Below are 25,071 nucleotides of genomic sequence, written 5' to 3'. Positions count from 1 at the left end.
AGGTTACCTGAAATTTTATTATGAATAACTAGGCTTGCCTTTTCTGTGTTGCATAACTTATTTTGCCTTTTTTAATATAAAAACTAGCAATGCAGAGTACACTGTTAATGTATGAAGAAAGTTAGTGTATTTTGATGTATATAGTCAGAATACCAGTAAAATATATGCATAAAAAATTGAGCTGTATCACAGAATATAAGGTTAAAGGAAAAGGGCTAGAAAGATTGCAAAACTTAACAAAAGTAATGACTAAAATCTAACATAAGTAGACTTCCGAGATGGCTGGACATTGTGCAACCTCTTCATTTTGGCTCTCCCAGTGTGAAAACAGAAACTTAGCAAAGAAAGCCAGTGAATTTGGATTTATGAGTAAATTTCAATAACTGACTAGTAAGTGCACTGCCTGGATGTTAGGAAAAAAGAAATGTACAGGACCTGAAAGAAAATAGACTACAAAAGGTGATGAAAAAACACTGACTGGGAAAAGTACTGTAGCTGTTCAACAAAAGGAAGTGCAAGCTTCAGACATGATTTTCAGTAACCTTGAGGAAAGTATAAAGCAATTGCATGCAGAGCTGACTACAATAAATGAAACATTGATGGAGTATATCAACTCAAACAAAAGGTGGGAAAAAAGGTAGAGTCTTTAAACAGATACTCAGATGAGGTAATAAAACTGCAAAACTCAGAGGTTGAAATGAAGAAAAGGCTGGCTGAATGTGAAACTGAACAAGAAGAGATGTTTAAAAAATAATGGAATTAGAGGACAATGCACATAGAGGAAACCTGAGATTTTCTACTGTAGCTGAGAAGCTGTAAGGAACAGACTGTATTACTGTCATGAAAGCACAAATAAGTAACTGGACTAGTATTCCAAAACAGGAATTGTTAATTGAAAGGGCACATTGCATGCACGCTGCCAACGGTTTACTATCAAAATGTCAATTGCCCATTGTCGAATGTACATACTGTTGACTCCTTTATGCGAAAGCTGTAATGCCGATTCCTCAAGATATCGAACTAAAACACCAAACATCGACATTTCCGACCGCTACACCACAAAACAAGTGCTACCATGGGTCCAACGGGGGTGAGATTTTGCATTTCGGAATATCGGTGTTCGACATCCCAACAGTCGCTGTTCGGAGTTCACGTTAGTGTTGTCGATGATGGGTGATCGACATTTTGATAGTAAACCACTGCCAACCTGGCTATGAGAAAACAGCCTAGACCTTTAATAGTAAAAATGCAATTTAACCAGCAGAAGGAGCTGATTGTGACAAAACTGTTTGAGAAGGACAAAGTACTAAAAGTAGAGACAGTAGAGTGTTTGTAAAGAATGACAACTTGTACACCAGGCAGAAGAGGAATACATTTATTCCATTATAGGTTCATAGGTAGGTACTAGGCTATCGGCCCAAGGGTCTAAGTAAGCCTAGCCAACAAGGTTACCTGGCTTAATGCCACCCAAGAAAGTTATTTTCCTGTGCCACTGTCCAGCAGAGCTACAGAAGTGATCCCTGGGGTGTATTTCCTATTTCCCATCCACTCATCAAGATTTTTCTTGGAGTGCTATTGAGGTACTTTGCTTGACATAGATGGGTAGCTTGTTCCAGAGTATGGGAAGTCTCTGGGACAGGAATCTATCCTTCCAGCATGTCCTGTTTATTGTGGTGACAAGGTTTAGGTCCCTAGAGTGTGTAGCTTGGAGGGATTGGGATTTCTTTAGGTATAACATGTCCAACAGCTCTGGGTTTGACATAGCTGTATATGTTAGGCAGAGATCACCTCGGTGTAGGCGATATGCTACGCAGTAAAGCTGGAGTTTTTGAGATGGTCAGTTTAGGGCATCTGTTTGAGACCACTAATCCTCTTTGTGAGGTACTTCTGTGGCCTTTCCAGCTGCTGCAGATGTCTTGTGAGGTACATTCCAAAAGGGAAGTTGTACTCTATAATGGGTCTAATGAGTGTCGAGTATAGGGTAACAGTGACCTCTTTTTTCCTGAACGAGAACCCTTTTGTGATGGTGTGCCACGTAAAAGGACTTCCTGACTACTATGGTGATGTGATTATTAAAGGAGAGACTACTGCCCACCTGGGTCCTAAGGTCTCTTATCACACATTTGGTGTTAAGTAGACTGCTGCCCATGTGGTAGTTCATGGGTACTGAGTTTTTACCAAAGGGGATCTCAATGCACTTTTTGGCATTGAGCTTGAAGCCATGGCTCTGACACCAGGCATCTGTCTCAGTGAGGCCCTTCTGTAGGATGTCCACTTCATTTGGTGACTCGACTATGGCTCTTAGGTTGCAGTCATCTGCCAACTTCATTAGCCAGAGGCCTGCTGCGTTAGCCTGTACTTCAGAGAAGTAGATACTAAACAGGAGAGGTCCCAGGACTGAACCCTGTGGTACTCCACTTGTCACTGGTTTGAAGTCAGATTTGGAGTCTGCACTTTTACAGTGTGGATTCTGTCAGTGAGCCAGTTGGCAACCCATCTTGTGATGTAGGGATTTATACCTAGTTTAGTGAGTTTACCTATAATTCCAGAATGGGGGATGGTGTTGAAAGCCTTGGCGAGGTCATGATAGGCTGTGTGAACCACCTTACCATCATCTATGGCTTTGGTGACTGCCTCAAAGAAGTCAGTCAGGTATAGGAGGCATGATCTGCCTTTCACAAACCCGAACTGGATGGGGTCCAGAGTTTGGAGGTTACCAGTGTCTTTGTTTATGAGTTCCTTGATGATATGTTCCATGGCCTTGCAGACCAGGCTTGCCAGGCTAATAGGGCGATAGTTCCCAGGATTAGTGATGGCTCCCCCTTTGGAGTGGGATAACAGTTGCTGTGCGTCATTCAGTGGGCACAAAGCCTGATGTGAGGTTATGATTGAACATGGAGCTTAGGTGGGTAGCCAGTTCATGTAAAACACAGCCTTGTCCAGTCCCATGGATGCTGTGTTTTTGGCTTTAGAGAGTGCAGCTTTTACCTGTGTTGTGATTACAGGGACTCTCCATTCTTCCTGTATAGATATGGGCCCTATAGGGGGTGAGAGGGGGGTAAAGTTAGCACTGAACCTGTCTGCCAGGATGTTGGCAATATCAGTTGGTTTTGTGATTTTCATGCCTTTGTACTGTAACTCAGAACAGATCTGGGTGTTGCCATTGATATTCTTGATTGTGGTTGTCCATAGAATCCGTGGTGATTTTGTTTCCGTAGCTAGCTTTGGAGGATCTTATAAGGGATTTCAGCTTCTTTTATAAGGAGTATTGAGAAGCAGGTGTGAAATTCAAACTGCTGTACCCAGCTTTCTTCGAAATATTATTCCCTGGAGGAACAAAAACACTTTTTGATGCTAAGAAAGAAATGTAAAAGTTTGTCCAACAAAAACTGAGCTGTGAAATAGAAGAGACTGCTTCTTGTTCTTCTGGTAATAGACCACAGAGAAGACTGACGAGTGAAACCGTTCACATTATTTCAATGAAAAATGCCTGAGAGGGAAAAAAAAGCACAGGAGCGGACTAGAAAAATCACGAGTGTACTGGAGATGAAGCAGAGTCAGAGTTTGGGAGATGGAGATGAACAGGACAAGAAAATCTGAAAATATTGGATTTCTTGGATTTTGTTAAACTTGTAGGGTCTCTAAAGCGTATGCTCTACTTCAGGAGAGGGGAAGAGGAGTGAGAGAGTCAACTATAAGTAAACAAATTTTTTTCCTTATTAGTTAAGTGGTGCATGATTTTCTTTGCACGTTATAAAGTTTTTTCAGTTATTTTTAAGTGTAGTGGGAATACTTATGTAAATAGGTGCTTCTGTTTATTCTTTTTGTTTTTTTCTCCCTTCTTCTGACTTTGTCCTTGTTCAGTTTTAAGAACTGTAGGCACTGCAGTGTAAAAAAATAAAAAGGGAGCTTGTTAAAAGAGCATGACAGAAGAAAAATTAGTGAGCTTTTTCTCATCCTTGTATAGGAGAATGACTGAGTTAAGGTCATTAGGTTTATATAGTAACATGTTTTAACAGAAAGCAAGTACATGAAAAAGAATACTGAATAGTATAAGTTTTTCTTTCTAGTAAACAGTCCTGTATCTGGTTCTTGCATTTTCCTAGCTGGGAGAGCTGTAAAGATAAGGCAAAATCAGACAGCACTTGAGATGCAGGCTGTACCATGAATCTCACCATGGATAATCCTCCTTTCTGTTTAGTTCGAGTCTGTATGTGTGGCTGTCAGTTTGGAACTTTTGTTCCTATTAGGAAGGTAAAACTTCAGTATTTGAAGATGTACATCGTTTTGTGTGTTAAGTTAGTAGGTTTTAGGGGTTTATTGGGTGCATGTGTGTATTTTTATTTGAGGGTTTTCATTGAAACAAAAAATTCTGCAAGATGTGACATAGTGTCAAATGGAGATGACAAGAAACAACTGTATGAAAGATAAACCTGCCAAATAGTGCATGCATGTAACGCACAAGCTGGAATTAGACATTTAGCAAAAAAAAGCTGTTATGCATGACAGGTGGGAATAATAATCCCTCAAGAATATGATTCTTTCTGTAATGTCTTTAATGGTGCCACAGATAAATACAAAAAAAGAAAGAGTAGTGAACTATATTAAAATGTAGACTGCAAATAGCTATGCTACAAGAGACACACTTGGAAAGAATTGAACATGTGTATTTGGTAAAGGTTTTCAAGATGGTTATTCAGCAGTGTATACCAGGGGAAAAGGAAGAGAGGAGTACTTGCATTAATTGCAAGAGGAGCACCAATAGAAATAGAAGAGGAAAAAAAAGACAATAATGGTAGATTTGGAGTACTAAGGGACTACTGGCAAGGGAGGAGGATTGCATTAGCTTGTACTTATAGTCCATTGAAAACTGCTGAAATGCAGCTAAAGAAAATTTGGGTACCTGTCAAATCTTCGAATGCTCAAAATTTCGAACGATACATGGTGGAGACCAAACGTTCGAAATTTTGGGTGTTCGATGATAGACTTCCAGTGGCACCATGCAGTGCAGATAGGGAGAATTTGCCTTTTCTGCACTGAAGTGCAGTCTCTGAGTTGGTATATTTAAGTAGGGGGGGGGTGCAGGGGGGCTTGCCCGCCTGCCTACACTGTTAGTGTTTTTTTCTGTGTTTTCTTTTTTTTATGTTCGAACATCCAAATGTTGAACATTTGGTCTCGACCATGTAATCTTCGACATTTTGGATGTTCGCACATTTAACATAGACCCGAAAATTCTGAGAGAAATGATCAGCTTTTAGCAAGGAATATTACGTGTAGATGGGGAATGGAATTTGATTTATAACAGTAAAGATGTCGCCTCACAGCAAGACGTTGTCCCGTTCAGTTCTCAGCTAGAGCGTCTTCTGTGTGGAAGCATGCGTGAATGGGCGCGCCTTCGTTGAAGGTTGTGCATCAGGGCTGGTGACTCGGCACGTAAAATCCACTACCAAACATTAGTGGACCGGAGTTCTGCTGTGTCGACCCCTAACCGGGATAAGCCGAAAGACACAAAAACAGTGAAGATGTGTCTGGGGGTCCCACAAAGGAAATTATAACAAAGGAGGGTAGATTTTTAAAGACATTTGTGAAAATATTTGGCCGGAAAGATATGAATTTAGGATTAGGAATTCAGAGTGAATTTACATATTATTCTCCAAGATGCAAAAACTGGGCTAGGCTAGACAGAATTTATATTTTACACATGAACAATTGCATTTAGTTGAAGGTTGATACATACCCAATAATAATTTCATTATCATTTGCCAATAATAACTAAAATAAAAACACAGGGTAATGAAATAATATTGAGACACTGGCTCTTTACCACCTATCTGTTGAAAAGAGGAATTTAAGGAATGGATAGTGGTAATTATTCAGGCGCTGTTAGATAAGATAGAAACTTCTCAAATATAGCTAAGGAGTGGGATAAAATTAAAGTGGGATTTAAAAATGGGGTGGAAATAAAAGAAAAGGAGATATGGCTAACAAGTAAGAAGTATTATTTAGAGGGACTGGCAAATATAAAAGTATTGCAAAACGGGGAATCTCACAGAACAAGAAGCTACAGCAGCTACAGAATGCTAAAAAGAAAATAATGGATTACCTTAGTTAATACGCTTTAGTTTAGAAAGATTGCTGCTAAACAACTGTTTTTTGATAAAAACTTTAGAGCGCAAAAACTTTTAACACAACGACTCAGGCAACAGAAAGGGCTGTCACCAAGCTTAGGAAACCTGTAACAATAAAGATAAGGGATCCTGTAGAAGTATTGGAAATATTTTAGAAATTCTGTGAAAGTCTGTATAAAGCAGAGCAATATGGAAATCGAGAAAAGATACAAATGGAAATGTTTATGGAAGAATTAAATATGCAAAGGCTAGAGGGAAAGGAGGCTCCATTACTAACAGGATAGAAGGAGATGAGATAAAAATGGTGATGTATAAACAATCTGCAGGAATGTTTCCAAGAATAGATGGTGTATCTGTGGGAGCTTCGAAGCTAGGAGGGAAAAAATGATAAAGATCCAGAAAGTTTTGTTTAATCGTATTTTAAGAGAAGTACTAACATCCTGAAAGAAAGTGGTAATAGCTTAGAGGAAAGATCCATCAGCTTCAGCTTCATACAGGCCCATTTCAAAACTAAGTCATGATCATAAAGTGGTTATGTCTGCAATAAAAGAATGGCAAAAGTAATGTCAAAATTGATGGATATAGACCAGTCTGGTTTTGTGGAGGGGAGGCAAACATTTGACAACATAAACAGAACAATGATGACCCAGAGGGAAGCAGAATCTAAGAAAATACCTTTGTTGCTGGTGAGTCATGATGCAGAGAAAGCATTTGACAGAGTAAGCTGGGATTTTAAGGTTGATTAGGAGGATATATGAAGAATCAGAGGTAAAAATTAATGTGCTTGGGGTCATCGCTGATGATCTCTGCTTGAGCAGAGGATCCAGGCAGGGGTGTCCTCTCTCCCCTTTGTTATTTGTATTATATTTAGAACCATTGGCAAAGAAAATAAGGGACTTAGAAATTCAAGGATATAATTGGTATGGTAATCAAGAAAAGCTGGCTATATTTGCAGATGACATTATTTTGTACCTTACAAAACCAGAAAGGGACATTACAATGCTGTGGAACATATTGAAAAAGTTTCAAACCTTTTCGGGATACAGAGTTAATCAAAGTAAAACAAAAGCGATAGCAGTAAATTATGTACCCACATACGGTTTGGTTCAGCAATATCCATATTTATGGGGCCATGATAAAATGAAGCATCTAGGAGTATGGATTAAAATGATATAGGTGTGACAGCTAAGGGTATGTGGGAAGAGACCAAACCAAAGATAATACAAAAACTGAGAAAATAGGTCTGCTATATGGATATTGATAGTAAGATACAAGCAGATCAAATGTTATAGTCCCATTAGTCTTATACACAGGTCAAGCATATTTTTATCAACTAGAGGAAAAATTGTGCATGGCAGTTAGAGCTGAAGGATTTTATCTGGGAGGGCAAGACAGCAAGAGTTAAGTGGGTTAAGGTTATTCTTCCAGTAGAACAGGGAGGAGTGGGGTTACCCGAGTTGAAGAGGGTATGTCAGAGCAGCACAGTTAATGCTCCTGTACATAGCACAAGCAGAAACCTATAATTCAGAGTGGAAAGAGATGATGATGAAATAGGGGCAATCTCAAGTAATAGGGAGAGAGAGGGATTTTGGATCCAGACCTTTAAGGAGAACAAAAAATAATCATACACAACATTATACTCAAAGTAGCAGAAGGTCTTGTAAGAACTAAGCCAACATGGGAATGGAGAAAGGAGATTCTGCCAATAGGGATGAATGCAGTTAGGGATACAGACAATAGGCAACGGGGGTGGCAGGAATATATTGGAGAAAACTGGCAAAGGAACCAAGGTATTGGGAGCAAATAATTAGAGACAGATAGGCAAGAAAATGGAAGACCCCAAGGACTTATTTGGAGTACAGGCTAGAGATTGCCTTCCATATCAAGGACTGATATCTGAGTATAAGCAAAGAGAAAGAAGTAGAGGTGTCCTAAATGAAAAGACCAACTCTGGTAGTGGTTGTAGTAGAATCTAGAACAGAATTTGCCGTTAAGAAAGGAATAATTAGTAAAATACTACATGATAACTATAAGAATCAATCGGAGGAGGTTAGGAAGGATTGGGAAGAGAGATTAGATAAGCCAGTCACAAAGAAACAATGGAGAATACACTTGCAAACGAAACCACAATGTACACCAAACTGCTGAAAAAAATTCAAAAACCAAACTTCGGAACTTGCCGGTTTACAATGGATAATATATGTATGTCTCCCAAATATTCAACAAAGTATAGAAGATTTAGGACCTTTGCCTGGAAGTGTTTACATATGGTATTTTTCCACAGGTAGACAGCAAATCCTGGAGGTGTCATGGGGAACAAAGAGGTAACTGGGAACATGTTTTCTGGGAGTGTAATAAGTTGGCAGACTTTAAAGATTCCCTGCAGAATACTTTGTTGGATATGCTAGGTAGGCAAATTGAAATAACTAGGGACATTATTTTTTGAGCTATGATACAGAATCGGAATTGTGTGGGCATAGTAAGGCGTTGCTGAGTCTATTATGACAGATGACAGAAAAGCAGTTACTAGAAAATGGAAATCAGTCTCTCAACCAACTTTACTAGAAGTAGCAAATGTAACAGATAAAACAACTGGAACTAGGATCATTAGAAAAGGGTAGGAGCAAATTACATAGGAAAAAATGGGAAATGTGGGATCAATGTATGCAGAGGAGGAACGAGGTTTAAAAGAAGGCAGGATCTGAATTAGCTATGTAATGGTTGACTAACAATGACTAGATATGTTAAAAGTGATGTATAATGTTTGCAGCTACAGTTGTGTTTGTACAGTTTGGAATGCATAAGGTTTGCAACTGAGATTGTGCTGCTATGGTTTATCTTTATTTATATAAATGTAACATTGCCTATGTCATACATGATAATTGAATAAAGATGTTTCTTGCTAAAAAATAAATAAATAAAATCTATCAGAAGTAATGACTCATGGACACATATTGCTTATCGTAGCAGCAGGCTGCTAGTGACATGGTCTTGTTTAGAATCCATTCTATACATCTGCACAGTTAAAAGTTGGAGAACCAGTTACAGGCAAGTATGATCTGCCAAGAAGTTCTTCCTTTAAGAGTAATCAAAAGTGGTTATTCTCTATTGGAAGAATGTTGTGCATATACCAGTACACTGTACTACATTAACATGGAGTATAGCACCTAATCTCTCTTTCACTAAATGGACTTTATCATGTCATAAAATGAGATTTTTGGCATATGAAATGGAACTAAACTTGCTGAAATACTCAGTGTTCAGTTTTATCATCCAGAAATTTACACATTGTTATTCTACTTGGTGTTGGTCTGATTTTTTTTTTCACGTTGCATTTTGCTGAGCATTTATTTCTGAATTTTATTAACGTACTGATTGCATTTTGCATTATTTTAGTTAGCCTAAACCAAGGCTGAAAGCAGAAAACAAAATACATTGTAGTGGGGCACAAGTGACAGTGATCATGGCACTTACGAAACCTTTTAAAAAACTTTAACAGCAGTTCAAGAGCTCAACCGTTAGTATTTCAAAAGGTTTTGGAAGTGCGTGATCATTATCACTTGAGATTGTTTTGTTTTTTTGTTCCGTTTTATAATTATTACGGATCTGAGTTTATTTGACAAGGCTGATTGCAATTGCTGGATCAGTGTACTTATTAATTTCTGTGTGCGCACACGCATTGAGGTAGGGAGACGCACATGAACGTGGGCAGTTACTTTATTTGATATAAGCATGAGAAAAATGTATGCAGTTGCAGAATGCTGTGTTATGTCGTCTCTGGACCCATTGTCTGGATTGTTTAAATAGAACCATGGTTACCTGCAAGTAAGCTGAGCAGCGAAATATGTACAAAATAATTTTTGTATGCTGTCAATATGAAAAATTCAGCACTCTGTGCACGAGTCAAACAGTTACAGTTACATGAGTAGACTTACGTACAGGATGTCGAGCAGGTAAATAAGGTGCAGATTTTAGTAAAAAAAATCTTGCTGTCAGCAGTGTTTCAGTTGTTAATATAAATGTAATTTTAACTGTGCCACCATTGTTTATTTGTCGTCTTTGCATAGTAAGCTATGCTGGCACAGAACAGACTGTTTTATAGTGTGTTAAATCATCTTATGAGTGAGTGAAGCATGGTTATGTCTACATATTTCTAGTACAGTTAGAATTCACAACAGTATGTTAAAAGCATGGGAATGTGATGTTAGGGAATCTCAACTTTGTCCACTGCGTCAGAAACACTTTCACTTTAACATTGACATTGGTAGCCTGTATCCAAATGCAAAGTACCACTTCCCATATTTTCATACATTACTGACACAATATCATCACTTTTTCTTTCCTTACCCATCTGTCTCACACCAGTACACCCCTATCCACCAAACAGTGCTTTTACAGTTACAGTATTCATTCCCTAGCAGCACTTTCTGGAGACAGCATGCTGCTTTGCTTAAATTCCTGGAAAGATGAACAGTTAGTGAAGCATTTATATAATATATGGCCCGGGGAGAAAAGCTCCTAGTCACAGATACAAGCATAATAGACATAAGCATAGCAGAAAATAAGAAGCATAAAAACTATAGAGGAGGTACATTATTCCATAGTCTGTTGACTAAGACAGGGTAGAAGTTTCCTTCACATCAGGTGAATCATAAGAGATTAACAGATGTCCTTCATGGATGCATCTGCAGTCATAACAAGTGGGTTGTCCTGTCGTCAGGCAGCCCTGCAGTCGGCAGTTCAAGGTCGGGTCCGGTTCGGCTGATGTGTCGCTCCACCCGGCGTCATCTCTGTTGGTCTTCGGTATAAAAGCATCAGCCGACGCCATTTTCCCAGTCTTTCTTAAGCAGAAGCTGTTCGCAAGTGCCGGTCGGTCGGATCCAGAGATTACTTCTAGAATACTAGACTTCTAAAGCTAAGTACCCGTTGGGGACTCTTTCTTGCCTCAGCCGATGTCAGAAAAAGTTAACAATTGTTTAACCTGTGGGAAACAAATACCTCATAAAGATTTCCACTCTTACTGTCTGCCTTGTTTAGGCCCAGCCCACGACGTAGCAGCCTGTTCGGCCTGTGCCCAACCGGATCCTCCGACTACCCCAAAAATGCAAAGATAAAGACCGAGAAACCGAAAACTGATCAAAGTACAGCTGAACCTATTCTTACAACTGAGGCCCCTGCTACAATTCTTGAATCGACCTCAGAAATTTTACCCTACGGTGGGGTTGACTTATCGACACACTCCCTTGGGATGTCTCTACCCCAGCACGTGGTGCTGCTAGGCCTCCAGCTGCCATGTCCATTAAGGCCTTCGCCAGGGCTAAAGCAGCCAAGACTACTAAGACAGTGCCTGTAAAACCCCCACATCCAGGCCCTCTTCTAGTTCTCAAATGCTTTCTTTGGCAGAAGATTTAATTTCTTTAATTAGAGGATCTCAATCTCACCCAGACAGGGCCTCTCAGCCCCAGAGAAGAGACCTAGGGCAGAGCCCCTGAGCCAGTGTCTTCTGATGATTCTGCTGATGAATCAGACATTCTCAATTTTGAAGATTCTGATGCTGAAGAATCCATTCCAGCTGCTTCCCACCAGAAGAATTCTCCTTGGGAAACCTTGCATGCCATGCGAGAACAGTTCCAATGGCAGCAACAGGATTTTTCAGACTCCAGAAAAGACTTAGGACCTTTCTGCACCTCCCACAGCACAGGCCCTTAGCTATACCTCCTGTTCTCTCTGTGGTGGATGATGCTTTCAATGATGTCCAGATTCTTTACCCCCAGCCCCTGCCAAACCAGACAGATTTTACAGGGTGCCAGATACTCATCACCACCTTTACAAGGCCCCACTTGCAGACCCAGAAACTATTTCCCAGGGTCCCAAGGCAGTAGCGACCACAGCTAAAAACCCTATTCCTTCTGAAAGGGAAGCAAGGTCATTAGACAGATGGGGTAAAAGGTCTACACTTCAGCTACTCTCTCAGCTAGAGCTTTAAACTGTCAGTTTCACATGATACAATACCAAGAGTTTATGCTTGATCAGTTAACTTAAAAACTAACCACTGATGAATCTCTTGATAAGAAATATGTATTAGAGATGGTAAATAACATACAACAGGTTAGCAACCATTCATTAAAATGTGGCTATGATGCACTGGAGGCTTCATTTAGATCAGCCATGACAGGCACAGTGATAAGAAGGCATGCATGGCTAAAGGAACAAGCTTTACCGGATCATGTTAAAGCTAAGTTGCTAGATGCTCCTATGGACAAGACAAGTTTGTTTGGTACACCTGCCCAGCAGGTTATGAAGAAAATGGAAGAAAAGGCAAAATCTGTTCAAACTGTTAAAGATTTCTTGCAGGTTCAACCCCAAGGTTTAGCAGGAACTGGCCTGCAAAATTGGTCCTTTCCTGACTCCACAAAATTTCAAAGGGGCAGGAATAGGCGTTCCAGAGGCAGAAACCAATCCAGAGGAGGTGCCTAGAGAGGGCGACAGTGGCAAGGTAACAACAGAGGCACAGACACAGCCACTGCCACTACATCAGCACAACCACAGTGACTTAATCCTAAATCCGCCTACCAGGGAACAAATAGCAGCTCCTCTAGGCGGAAAGTTAACCTTATTTTCAAAGAACTGGCACTACATAACAAAAGACAAGTGGATTTTACAAACCATAGATCAAGGTTACGGTTTCACTTCCACACTTTACCAGTCAAAGAGGAATGCCAAATCTACCTCCAAATCAAAAAATAATGGAGTTAGCAAACATGAGAGCTGTGGAAAGAGTGCCAACAGCAGAACAAGGAAAGGGTTCTACTCCAGACTATTCCTAGTTCCAAGAAAGGAAAAAAGTTGGAGACCAATTCTCGACCTGTCCACCTTAAATACATACATCATTGTCCCAAAATTCAAAATGCTGACCCTACAGCAACTTCTTCCCATGCTGGGCAAGGAGTCTTGGCTGGTAACTCTAGATCTCAAGGAGGCATACCTGACCAATCTGCAGAAGATACCTCAGATTTCTTGCAGGATCAGAGCACTATCAATTCTCAGCATTGCCTTAGTATTCACAAAATGCCTGGCATCAGTAATCGCCATTGCAGACTACAGGAATTCAAATTTACCCATACCTGGACTGCCTGCTACAAGGGACAACAAAAGCAAGCTGACAACAGATTTACAAAGGGTCATTTACTTGCTACAAGGACTGGGATACACAGTCAATTTACAAAAGTCAAGGCTGATACCATCCCAAACAAGGACATTCTTGGGACACAGTACAACAAATGGCATTCCTGACTACAGAAAAACAAAAGAACTTCCAAACTACAGTGGTACCTAAATTTATGGTCCCAACACAGACACAGTCTAGAAACAGAAATCCCACTAATCCCATGCTTAAAACAGGAGTTCCTATGGTGGGCTCAGGCATGCCAGTCAAACCCAGGCCTACCCTTTCGCAGATGTCAACCAAGCCAGACCATCACAACAGGCGCTTCAGACCTAGGATGGGGGCACACATGCTGGACAAATGCGTGCAAGGATTGTGGACACAGGATCAACTTCACCTGCACATCAATCTAAAAGAAATGCTGGCAGTAAAACTGGCAATCCAAAAGTTCAAACCATTTCTCAAAGAGGGCCAGTTGATGATAAGGACAGACAACACCACAGTCATGTGGTACATCAACAAACAGGAGGCACTCATTCATACCCCTATGCAGAATGACCTTGGAGCTGTGGACCCTGGCACTCAGCTACAACATTCAGTTACAAGCAATATTGGGAAAGACAATACTCTAGCAGACATATTAAGCAGAACCCGGGATGCCACGAATGGAAGCTGCACCGGACATCTTCAAGACCATCTCAAAGAAATGGGGAATGCCACAGATAGACCTATTCGCATCACCTCTCAATCACCAGCTCAAAAATTCTGCACAAGGACATTCCACCCACTAGCATGGAAAGTGGACTCACTCTCCTTCAACTGGAAAGGCCTAACAGCATATGCATTCCCACCTCTTCCTTTGATACACAAGGTACTACTAAAATCCAGGAAGAAGGATAATCCTGATAGCTCCAAACTGGCCAAGACAACACTGGTACCCACTACTGAAGAGCATGTCTCGGAACAAAATGTGCCGATACCTCTGATGCCTTTGATGTTAACTCAGAACAACTACAGCATCATACATCCAAACCTAAAACGCTGCAACTGACTGCATGGAACATCACATAGCAGCTAATCCAGAACTTTCCCAAAGAGTTAAAGACATTATTCTTGAAGCACGCAGACCTTCAACAAGAAGGAACTATGCTGGAAAATGGAAAAGGTTTGTCATTTAAGAGGAAAAGATGTGTCAAACATAGATATGCCTAACATTCTGGAGTATCTGGCCGAACTTCTTCATTCAGGCCTGTCCTACTCCTCCATCAAGATACATGCATCAGCTATTTCAGCAGAATACAGCTTTGATCCACCTGTTTTTCACCCTTTGCTCAGGCAGTTCCTCAGAGGAATCAAGAATGTAAAACCTCAAGGAAACCACCATTACCAGCTTGGGATTTAAACTTTGTGCTAGAAAAGTTGACACTATCACCCTTTGAACCAGCAGCAACAGCAGATCTACAACACCTGTCATGGAAAACTGCTTTCCTACTGGCAATTACTTCAGCAAGGAGGGTTTCAGAACTACAGGCCTTAATGGCAGTGCAACCCTTCCTAATCTTCCACCTAGATAGAGTATCCATGAGGACTAATCCTACATTTATGCCCAAGGTGGTATCCAGAGTGTCTTTAAACCAGGCAATCCACCTACCTACCTTCTTTCCCAACCCACAAAACAGAGGGGAAAGAATACTGCATACCTTGGATGTACATAGACAGCTACGCTACTACTTGGACAGAACAAAAAATAGCAGAAAGACTGACCAACTTTTGTAGCCTATGCAACAGGAAGGGAAGGAAAAGCTATTTCCAAACAGACAATCTCCAAATGGATAGGAAATTGCATACGATACTGTTACTCCTTCCATGGAAAACCAATTCCACAGAACATAAGACCTCATTCTACAACGGCAGCAGCCACTACCACAGCCTTCTGTGGCAACCAAAGACATTATTACTTGGACCGCATTTGCATACATTTGCCAGCATTATTAATTATATTATATATTCCAGGATCCGAGCAGGGTTGCCACTGCTGTACTGCAAGGGATCCTAAACACATCTACTTTTATCCTCCTCCCTAGTTGGCTATGGTATTCTACCCACTTGTTATGACTGCAGATGCATCCATGAAGGACATAGTACAGTTTTGTACCTACCATAAATGTAGATGTCCGAACTGGATAGCATCTGCAGTCCTCCCTCCTTCCCCTCTGTGGTACTCCTAGGGTGTTTACCCTCGCTAGCTGTTGGGGAGTCTTTAGTGTATTTGTTTGTATATATGAACATATATGCTTATTGTTGTGTTTACCTCTATCTATTTGGAAACATTGGCATCTATCCAAATTTTTAGCCTGCAAGAGGGCTACTGGCATCTGGGGCAAGAAACACTGAGGAAAATGGCGTCGGCTGATGCTAAGACCAACAGAGATGAGTGCGACATCACTTTGGAATCCGCCGACTGCAGGGCTGCCTGACGACAGGACAACCCACTTGTTATGACTGCAGATGCTATCCAGTTCGGACATCTACATTTATGGTAGGTACAAAACTGTACTTTTCTCATGCATTACAGCACCAGAGAAAATAGTACATACTTAAACAGCACTACAGTGTATCCAGCATGCATTATTGCAGTTTTCTATAAAGTTAAAATTAAGTAGCATCCTACAAGTATTGACATAAATAGGCATTAGTGAAGTGAAAACTGGCTGGGTATCTATGTAGATTAATTTGGATTGGTGCAGTGGCAGAGCCAGTGACTTTTAAAGTATTGTTTAAGGCTTTTTTTTAGAGAGATTGAGAGAAGGTTCAAGTGTAAGGCTGGCTTGGAGTAAATTCCAGGTTTTGCCAACAAAGTTGGTAAATAGTGAGTCTCCAGCCCAATGTCTAGCTCTTAGTGTTTGAACTATTAGTTTGTTAGATGAGTGTAATGGCCTCGGGTTACAGTAGGGTTGTGTAATGTTTCTAAGAGCAGGAGTATTTTCCGGGTGTGTGAGAATTTTGTGAGCAACTATGATCTGGTTAAACTGAAGTAGGTTCGGGAACTCTAACCACCATAGAAGCTCAAGGTTTTGACAGTGATGCGCCCTGTGTGCAGAGTTAGTAGCAAATCTGGCTATATATGGTTGTAGCTGCAGATGAGTTTATTGATTTCAGTCTTGTTCAAGTTTGAAAGTATGGGAGAAGCATATAGCAGGCTAGAAAGTAGGTGAGTGTGGGCTATAGTGGTACGGGCTAATGGTGTTAGAAAAGGTTTATTTCTGTATAATGAGCCAAGCTTTTAGTTAACAGTTTTAATGGTTTTGTTTACATACAAGTCAAATTTGAGATTATTGTCAACTATAACACCTAAGTGCTTAGTACTGGGCGTCTGGGAAAATAGAGGTGCCATTATTGGATGATATGGAGAAAGAAAGAGAGGTGGATCGACTGGTAGGGATGAAGAGCAGAAGTTTAGTTTTGTTAGGATTTAGGATCAAGCATTTATTAGCTAACCAGGTTTCAATAGTATTAAAAATACTCTGGGTTAGGTTTTGCAGGTCTGATGGGGAGGAGGCTGTACAGATAAGAGTGGAGTCATCTGCGTATTGGATACAGGTGGCTTCCGGGATGGCTGTGTGAAGGTTATTAATGAAGACAGAAAAAGCAGGGGGCCTAAAATGGAGCCCTAAGGGACTCCAAGTGTGACAGGTAGCAGAGCAGACAGTTTGTCCTGCCATAGAACTGCTTGTTTTCTTCCACTCATAAGAAATAATATATAGATGTATATATATTAAATGTAGATATATATGTGCGTGTGTGTGTGTGTGTGTGTGTGTATGTGTCTCAGAAAAGTTGTATGATTTTTTTTTCTTTGTTTATAATATGGGTAAGGCTACCTGACCAATCATAGGTCTAGATGCCTGTGCATCAGTTGTGTTCATGCACGGAGTTAAGTTAGTGTGAGCCACCAAAATCTTTCACTCACATTTCCTTCTGCAAGCCAAGTGCTCCTGTGTCCAAAAAAGGGCACATCGTTAAGGATCTCACTCCTATTAAGCCTTGAACACTCCATCTTCTTCACTAACTTCATCACTTTTCTGTTCTATACATATGTATATAATATGTTGCTTTTTTGCTTATGTACTCTTTAGTTTTTAGCATTTCTACTATTATAGTATTCTGGTTGTCCTACCTTTCTTTCCATACGTTAGACTTTTACTTTATTTCAGTTTTTTGTTTTGAGTAGCTCATAAACATACCCAACTCAAAAACAAAGCGAAGTCTGAATGAACATAATAAAATAAAGAACGACAACAGTGCAGGATTGAGGACTGTGACACAAATTAAATAAACTTTATAGTAAAGAAAACAACTAAAGCACTTTTAGGACATTACTTGATTAGAAGCAGAAAAAGATGCACATAAAGGTGCAAAACAGTATGAAGAAGGTGAAAGCATAAATTCCACAGAATATGAAATAGTGTAGAAAGGACGGCCACGGTGGTGCAGCGGTTAGCTTTGCCACCTCACAGCAAGAGGTTCTCCGGTTCGATTCTCGGCTGGGGTGCCTTCTGTGCGGAGTCTGCATGTCCTCCCTGTGCTTGCGTGGGTTTCATCCAGGTGCTCCGGTTTCCTCCCACATTCCAGAGACATGCTGTAGGTGGATTGGACACTCTAAACTGGCCCTAGGCATGAGTGCATGCATGTGTGTGCCTTCTGTGGAAGGTTGGGCGCCGGGCTGGCAACTCTACACCGTAAAACTCCACTGCCAATCATGAGTGGACAGGTGATCCGCTGTGGCGAACCCTAACTGGGAAGAAGAAGATGAAATAGTATAGAAAAAGACGGTAATTGAACAACGTGAAGCAAAATCAATCACCATAGCAACAGAAAACTGTCACTCTAGCGTGGAAGTCAAATTACATATATACAAATGCAGTAAAAAGACTGTGCCAGGTAGTGTTTTACTTGAGAGGAAAATATGAAGACTCAGTACACAAGAAATACAACACTGTGTGAATACAAATGTATATGAAAATAGAACTGAAACTCTTACAAAAATGACCATATAAACCCATTTAAATAAAGGAATCAACCGAGTAAAGAAACATGATGGGGAGAGCATTGCTGCTTATGTGTCTTTTTCAGTTATTGGGGTTTGCCACCAAAGGGATTCCACTTGTGTATATGTTTTTAGGGTGCAAGAAGGATATCATCAGGTCAGTCAATGTAAGAATGATGACAGGGTGGAATTACTGCTAGCATACATCTGTCTTTCTATTCCTGGAGATGACACCAACATTGATTTCCAGGTAACAGCCTCAAAAACAGAGTAAGCATTGTACTACTGATGTGCAAGTATCCTAATCTAATTGTTCCTGTGCCAGCATTCAGTTGAGACACTGTGTAGTGTTAGCATCTGTTTATAAACTAGACTGTGTAGGAGAGTAGAACAGTTTGACAGAGGGTCCTGTAAGTGATTACCCTGAAAATTTTAGACCAAAATTCCACACTGTTAAATAGTTATTACCCTGCACAGTTTTCAGTTAGTTGAAAAAGCAGAAGAGCTATTTTACATAGAAATACATTACAAGACAGAGTTGTCATACTTCTGTTAATGTACGTGTAACTTTGTCTAAAGTGATTATTTAATGAAGGTGTTTAAAAAAAGACATAACTAAGACGTGTAAAATTCAAACTATGAAACATTCAGGTGCCCATTTTTTAACTGTAGTGAGACACTTGGGGTGTGCATGGTAGAGATATTTTCTCAACCCGGGTATTATGGCACTCGCCCTTCTGTCTCATGCCTCAAAGACCCTTGGACATGCAGTAATGTCTATATCATGCATTCCCCTAGTGCCTTATTGCATGCATATCCCCCCCTCTTTTTTTCTTTCTGACCAATACAACACATTGTTTAGGAAAAGAATATTATGACTAATTAGTAGATGTGCCTTATATAGTGATCTTTTGGAACAAGAACCACCTGGTTTGCATATTTACAAGTCACTGTTTTTTTTGTTGTGAGTTTAGTTTTAAAGTTTTAATTTTGCAGTGAATACTTTACATTGATATTTTTCATCTTATAGTCTGGTGATTTTAGAGCTAGTCTTATTAGCTAGGGGATTGCAGTAGCATAGAAAGCTGGGTGGGGTTAGCAAATCCTTTTAAAAACAAGTTGAAAATCTGTTCAATGTGTCAGCCTCAGCCAAAGACGCCTTGTCTTATATGGTCTGTCTTGTACTCTTTAAGCATTTACTACATAAAGCTAAGGAACATCTCACAATTTAATAAACTGTAGGAATTTTTCCATATTCTTATTGGAGCTTTCTTCCTAGAGTCTGAATTATATCGAAACACTGCCCATGTACGCAAATCTATTAAATGGTGTTATACATTGAACACTAATTTATAGTCTAAAATGTGCATGCTGAATAAGCAGAGTCCATAGCTGCAGCCATAATGTTCTCTGCTAATTGAAGAAGACAAATTCAACCATCAAAAAGGTTGAAGAAAAAACATACACCCCCTCCAAAAGCAAACATAAAAAAAAAGAAAATAATCAGTCAATCAGATGAATAAAGCAAGTCCCATAATATTAAAAAAAATATGCATTTTGCCACCGGGATTTGAGTCTGCAAATGTTCTCACATATATAGTAGGTTGCATATGCAATCCTGACTGGCATAATCTGCATTTTCTTTTCATAAAATAGTGGTGTTGGGAGGTTAGCAACAGCAAGAGCAAATAGCTTCCCCTTACAAAGTGTACATACCTTGTTAGCACTGGGGAAATTGGTATTTTTGTTTTGAAATTATTATCTTGAAAAAGTAATGTTGTCTTAGTGCAGAAAGTGAATGTGGAAACGTTTCTTCCCCTGCAAGACACATTATTAAGTCATGTTCTTGGCAGCCATGAAGCAGGAAGGGTTAAAATCTTGAAAGTGATGATGACACTTTTTTTTTTAAGTTTTATTTTCACACACAGTCATTTTGTTATGTGAAAATAGGACCAGAGCAGATACTAATGTCCAAAGAATTCTTCAGAAAGGCGGTACAGGTACTGCTTATCCCCCAGGGTCCCAGTTTGTGACTTTATTCGTCTGACATGCCTATGACCAAGGGCACTTCTCTTAGCAGCCAGGTGAGTCTACCTCCATCTCCAAGACTGGGACACAAAGGTGTCCTTATCTTTCTTATTTGAGCTGGCAGGCATTTCCTTCTGTCAGTGACTTGCATCACTCTAGGCACAGGCAATGACAGTGTTTTTAACCTGCCCTGATACTACTTTTGGTGGCGGCATAGGGACTACATTATCAGAGGCATTCATTGCCTTTCCCTGATGTGTGCATGTTCCCACAGTTGCGTCGAAGGGGCTGTTCCGCGCATGTTCATCAGGGCTGCCATTACTGGCTTTGGAATCCAAGCCCACATCTCCTAGTCTAGGGCTTTCATGCACTGGAGCACTGCTGGACTGACAGCCACCTTTCTCCCCCATTCCCTGCAGTGGGTGAGCCAATCCTCCCATTCATTTCCATGCCACCAATGCATAGCTCTTCCATCATCCAGGGAGCAGAGAATAATATTCCAATGTTTTAGCAGTCTTGTCTGAGGGTATGTATATACTCATGCTCTCCATTTTCTTAGCAGAATGTCCAGTTAGAGAAAGTTGTCAGGAAGTGACAGAAAAGAGTAATGTTCGGTGTGTTTTTGCAAAAACTAGTGACACTGCCAGCTTTTTTGTTGTCTCTGTCTAATCTGCTAATGTTATAGCCTGGCAGGGCAGTTTCTTCATTTTTTGTGTTCTGGTACAGCCAGGTTTCTGTGGTAGCTAAGATGTCTAAAGTTTGTACTGCTATCTATGCTTGCACTTAAGGGAGTTTGTTATAAATGCTTTTTAAGTTGGTGTGGCCTATATGAAGGCCAGAATAAGACTGTGTAGGTGAGATAGATAGGAGCGATAAAGGAGCTGATGGGGATATGCTGTTTGGTGACTGAATATGCTGAGTTGAGCCTGGGTTTGAGTGGATGTCACCACTAAGTTTTATGGTTGTGGAGGTATAATGGTATAGGTAGGGGCATTTTTGCTTGATTTTATGTTTAATAAAAAATTGTGACCAAACAACTGTTGCTTTGGATAATTGTATTGGGATTGCACGTGTTTGCTTCCACAGTATTGTGACCAAACAACTGTTGCTTTGGATAATTGTATTGGGATTGCACGTGTTTGCTTCCACAGTATTGATATATATTTTTATGAATCTATTGATAAGGACTCCTATTGGATAAGCAATAGCATTAACTGTCATTCAGATATTCTGGTAGGATATTGTTTGAGGCTAATGTAGTATGTTTTAATTTCTTAGTACCTTTTTTTTATAAAAATCTGTTGAGATAGTACAAAGTTTGAAATTACCATTTTTATTTTGTTTTTCTTTGCTTGAAGTGTTTTATCACAATACAAGGCTACAGCACGGCATCTGGTGAGTTAAATAAGTGATGCAGTTTGCATAAGAGTATCCTTATTTAATTAGGCCACTTTTTATAAAAATCTTTGGAAACTTTTTATTAACTCCGTGGCCCAAATAAGTTTAGCATTACTTTGCTTGACGTCATGTAAGGTACCTGTCTACAGACTTTAATAGATGCATGTTTGCACATGCACAACTTGTGCCCATTAAAGGTGTATGAATGCATCTCATGTTTTCCCCTCACTTGATGTCACTGAGGTTAAAGATCAGTGTTAAACTACAGTGTCATGGGCATGGGAAAATGAATTTTTCAAAGTGCCCTTTTTTATGGCTGAAGGGAAAAAAAAGCAGATGTAATGTCGATGCAGATAGGCACTTTATCCACCACATACAATGGTGAATCAGATAAGTCATAAAAGGGGACAAGACACGTCTCTTATGGTTGGTTTAATAGGGAGATTGCAGCCTGTATAAAGTGTCTGTGTTCATTTTGCAGGTGACTGTAGAGTTTGACTCTTGTGGGAGAGGATTTGGTTGTGTTTTTAACCTGTTTTGATTATGGCATCAGTGGGGTTCCAAAATAGTTTTGAAATATTGTTAGTAGGATATTGCAATAGGTGAAAGATTTTTTGTCATGCTTTTTATTTTGTTTCTGCATGATCTGTATTACTGATAAGATTACATTGTCTGCCCCCCACACACCAAACTCACAGGTTTTCCATGCCATGTCTCTATTGTCATTGTTGGCTTTTGTTTCTCCAGTTAGCCAGGGGCTGGTGAGGATTTGATTTCCGTTTTACATAATGGTGCAACTAAGTTTAAGGCACACAAAACATTTTTGTTGAAGCAGGTAAATATATCATCAAAGGGTAGACTCTTAAGAGGGGTCCAGTTGTATTGTTAGAGTAACAAGTTAAAAAGGTGCTCTTGAAGCATATTTTGATGTAGGCCATTTGTTATACATTATTGCCTTTTGCATCTTAAATTCTTTTCAAATTACCGTATGTATGGAGAATAGAATTCACTTAGTTCGTGTGACAGTACGCATGCATCATTTATGTTGTTTACAGTTGATGTCCGATTAAAATGCTGTTTCTGCCACTGCTTTTATCCATTGTATTTAGTCTAGAGATTTTTGTCAAGTCAGTGAGATTTTAGCGTGGTAAGTCCTTGTTGGCTGATTGGGCAAAAGTATCCTCACCAGAGTCTGTTAATGATGTTTCAGCTGAAGTGCTAAAAGCCAATGCTGCTAAAACTGTTCATGGTTTATATGATATGCACTAACACGTATGGGCGTCTGAAACCATACCAATTCATATGGGGGATGATACTTAGGTTGCCAGAATTGAAGGGTCAGAGAAATGATCAAGCCTAAAAAGCTGCATTTAAAATAGAATGGTAATAAAAAGTTGTGGGGCAATTTTTTTGAGGGAGAAAAGTAAAAATACCAACGTTAAATGTTGTGGGGTAATTTTTTTGAGGGAGAAAAGTAAAAATACCAACGTTAAATGTTGTGTGTGTATTACTACAGATGAAGCACAATCTGTGTAAATGTGTTGGAAGTTAGACATTACAATAGTGCCATTTTAAAATTGAAGCATCTTTAGTACCCATTGTTTTCTTATGCTGTTCTACATTAAACATGTGTACAGAGCAGCTTGGATGACAGGTTTTAGCATATGGAATACAGATAATTGCAGGCCTGTGTGCCCCATGCTTTTCTTAACATTAATGACTTATTTCAAAGTACTTTCCTTACCAAACTAGGTAATTCGTATCAGATCCTCAAGTAAATAGTACATCCATTGTTGTATTTTTATTTATTGTGAGTAGTCCTTTTTGTCCTGTGAAATAAAACTTCTGTATACCTGGGATGCAGTAAAAAATCACTGTGTACTCAGTTGTTCATTGATGCCGTCTTTGCAGCTATGTGACTTGTGGCTCAGTGACAGCTGGTGCCAGTTTCAGGAGGAAAACTACACAACCTATTGAATACTTATCTGCTGCTGATAGACTAAACCAAAAGTCATGTTGTAGCTAGAGAGATCTTAATAATACCCTTTTATTGTTGTGGTGAAAGCTTCTTATTGGATGCTGTTGTCAGATCAATGAATTAATGACATTTCATTGGAAAAGCAACAGAAATTGGTTCAAAGTCCACAGTTATTGCCATCTGTTTTTTCCCCTCTGAGCCAGTTATCTTTATGGATGATGTGAGGATTGGTCAGACTTGCGGGAAGCATGTTGGGGAGGATGCTCATTAAAAAGTTTAGGTTTTCTAAGGTCAAAGGGTGTTTGACATGGAGACTTAGCAGCAGGAACCAGTGAATGTGGGGGTGGGTAGTAATTCTTGAAAAATGCAGCCCTTTCTTAATCTACTACTAAAACATTTATGGCTTATGATGCAGCATTTGAAAGTACCTTGCTGCCTGCCTTGGTATAAAATGGATTTGTGAATTAGTTACTTTTTGAGTAATCTGAACCGTGAGAACATTTTACACTTGCTTTCTCATTTGAACTAGAATGATGCGTTTGCAGCACAATTGTTGGTTATGTTATAAGTATGTTTAATGGAATCCATAGCTTGTTCCCTTCTTCACAAGTGTCAGCATCAGATTGTGGATATACTCATTTGGGGCCTGAAAGCAGTATGTCTATTCTGGTGCCACACCAGGAGGTCTTTGTTCATCACAATTGAACAATGTGTTATCCTTTAGATTAGAGATGTTGTGAGAAAACCCTGCTCCTTAACTGCATTTGTCTTGTGGAAATTGATATCCCTAACACTTATTTTAAGAGAGAATTTTGTCAAATAGTCAAATGATTCCTTCCAACCTTTGTCATCACTAGGGTATACCTGTAACAAGCTTTCATCTGTCACCAGGATTCCTCATTTAGAAATAGAATTGGCGTAATATGGTGTTGTGGAATTCTCCCGAGCAAATGTGTTTATCTGTAGATGTGCTTTCTTAGGTACAACATTGCAGCTTTCAGGTCGCATTTTTTTCCTAGTAGTAGCATTTTGTGAGCTACTATGTTATAGTCACAGTTCTATGGAAAAAAAATGGTCAACCCTCACCCCTTCCCTCAGAAATCGATGAGGTATGCAATGGAAGACATAACATGGATGTGGCATCTTGGGCTTAAGAATGATGTCTTAAGTCCACTCTTCTGATAGACTGCTGCCTCACTATTAACATGAGGTTACATTTCTGATTGAGAATGGTGTGTATCTTAAGACAACCACAACATAGCAGATACTGTAGTGTACGAATACAATTTGTAGCATAATGTATGTATTTATAACAAATGCATACATA

At 39.7% G+C, this 25,071-nt stretch overlaps 1 protein-coding gene across 1 annotated transcript in view; it reads left to right on the top strand.

Moving 5' to 3' along the window:
* The window catches only part of ABL1 (ABL proto-oncogene 1, non-receptor tyrosine kinase), a 788,845-nt gene that overhangs the window by 144,132 nt on the left and 619,642 nt on the right, over window positions 1–25,071 (top strand). The window lies entirely within an intron of this gene.

The sequence above is a fragment of the Protopterus annectens genome, chromosome 16.part0, assembly GCF_019279795.1.
Source record: "Protopterus annectens isolate FY-2018-M chromosome 16.part0, PAN1.0, whole genome shotgun sequence".
NCBI classification, from domain to species: Eukaryota; Metazoa; Chordata; order Ceratodontiformes; family Protopteridae; genus Protopterus; species Protopterus annectens.
Note: the sequence above shows the minus strand (reverse complement) of the source record. Positions and strands in the feature narration are given on the sequence as shown.